A 1,896-nucleotide genomic window follows, 5' to 3' on the forward strand; every position below is an offset into this window, starting at 1 on the left:
CATTCATAATACAAAAAAAAACTAACACAAGACAAAAAAAACAATCCCCCAAGTATAAAGAAACTTTGTACCTTCCCCGCCAACCAATATAAACACAAATTCTTACAAAAATAAGGGAAAGCAACAAGGCTAAAGCTTACCTTAGGGGTGGCAAACTAGCTGAAATAAACAGTGCTCTCAACCAAACATGTGTGCACAGCAAACAATAGGAAGAGGTGCTCAAACCCTGGTGCTCCAAACTCACAACTGTGTGCTTCACCCAGGTGACTAGCCTCCCCTTCGGCGCACCAAACACTATTTTCACACCACAAGAAACCAAACTATGAAAAACAGCAGCACGACCCGGAGTTGGTCATCAACTGGACTGCGGAAGACTGCAAAAACAAAACAATAATCAGAAACACCCCAAAAAACATATTGCCAAACAATTATCGCATCATACATACTCCGATCCGCAGTTACACAAGCATAGGATGTTAGGATGTCTTCATAAATATTGTTTCACTAAAAACACACAAAAGAAACACTTCAGACTAATAATTCAAAACGAAAATCAACACATAACAATACAACAGCCTGCATACCTAAAACTTCCAACGAGCGCTTGACGAAGCTCACCGAGGACTTAACAGGCACGGCTGCAACAACATCTTGCCAATATAAAAACAAGAACGAGCATTACTATAATAGACTAAAACACACAATACACGCGTAATCAACCATCACCTACTTCAACTACTGTGACACTGAAGACCGGAAGAGGGGCGGGTACGACAGAGGCTACGTTCTAATGCTTCCTGCCCAGACATTTAAATACTCTGACATTAATTATCCTCATTAATCACTCTCATAAAGGGACACCACCCGAAGAAGGGAAGGCCATCCCACACTGCCACATTTGGAAGTGTTGTTTTGACTGCACAAATATCTCAGGCCAAGAACTATGTTTATGTTCTATGTGAATGTTTAAATCCTCAAAACAGCCTAGGGAAGACTCTATGAGGACTTTAAGAGAAGCAGTTTGCTCTGTACTGTGGGGTCCAGCAGTTGGAGACAGCTAATGAAAATGTTTCTTATTTATTTGTATATTGATTGATTGATTTATTGATTATTGTACGCCCTACCATTCAAAAGTTCAGTAAGATCTCTCTCTCTCTCTCTCTCTCTCTTTGAAATAAAGTAATACTTCTATTCAGTGAGGACTCATTAAGTTGATCAAAAAGTAGAGTAAAAACATATTGCAATATTACTGTTATTTTTTATTATTAAATGAATGCAGCCTTGGTGAGGATAACACTCTTCTTTCAAACACAAACAAATCTTGCTGACTCCAAACTTTTGAACAGTAGTGTGATATTTAAAATCCTAAAATATTCCAAGATTAATTCAACACTCATTCTTAATATCTCATTTTATGCATTACTACACTCATAATATCTGAGTGACTGCTATCTGATATGACTGTGAAAAAAGAACTGGTCAAAACAGCTACAGTCCGCTACGAGTTATTTTTTACCAACCCTCATTGCTTTCCTCTGTTTGATTCAATCACAAAACGTCTCGGTTATGTATGGTAACCCTCGTTCCCTGAAGGAGGGAACGGAGACGTCACGTCGGATGACCGTCGAATTGGGATCTCGCTTAGAGAGACCAATCTACTTCGAGTGTAAACTAAACGAGCCAATGCACATTGGCATGCGATTATTGCATCCAGCTGCCGCTGATCACAGCGTGAGTATAAGTAGGCAGCAGATGCAGCGCATATTCAGGTTTTCACTGAGGAGCCGAGCCGGTGACCCGGCCGCTCAGCGGTGGTACAGGAGCTGTGGCGACCGGACGTGACGTCTCCGTTCCCTCCTTCAGGGAACGAGGATTACCATACGTAACCGAGACGTT

At 41.0% G+C, this 1,896-nt stretch overlaps 1 long non-coding RNA gene across 1 annotated transcript; it reads right to left on the reverse strand.

The window, feature by feature from the left end:
- Window positions 1-469: 469 nt before the first annotated feature.
- On the reverse strand, window positions 470-832 carry LOC107751261 (uncharacterized). The gene is made up of 3 exons (XR_001641219.1): window positions 731-832; window positions 585-650; window positions 470-504 (listed from the first exon to the last, which is right to left on the reverse strand). It is a non-coding gene; the product is annotated as an uncharacterized LOC107751261 (long non-coding RNA).
- Between the last annotated feature and the right edge of the window lie 1,064 nt (window positions 833-1,896).

Source organism: Sinocyclocheilus rhinocerous, unplaced genomic scaffold, assembly GCF_001515625.1.
Source record: "Sinocyclocheilus rhinocerous isolate Xijiao unplaced genomic scaffold, SAMN03320098_v1.1 scaffold1083, whole genome shotgun sequence".
NCBI classification, from domain to species: domain Eukaryota; kingdom Metazoa; phylum Chordata; class Actinopteri; order Cypriniformes; family Cyprinidae; genus Sinocyclocheilus; species Sinocyclocheilus rhinocerous.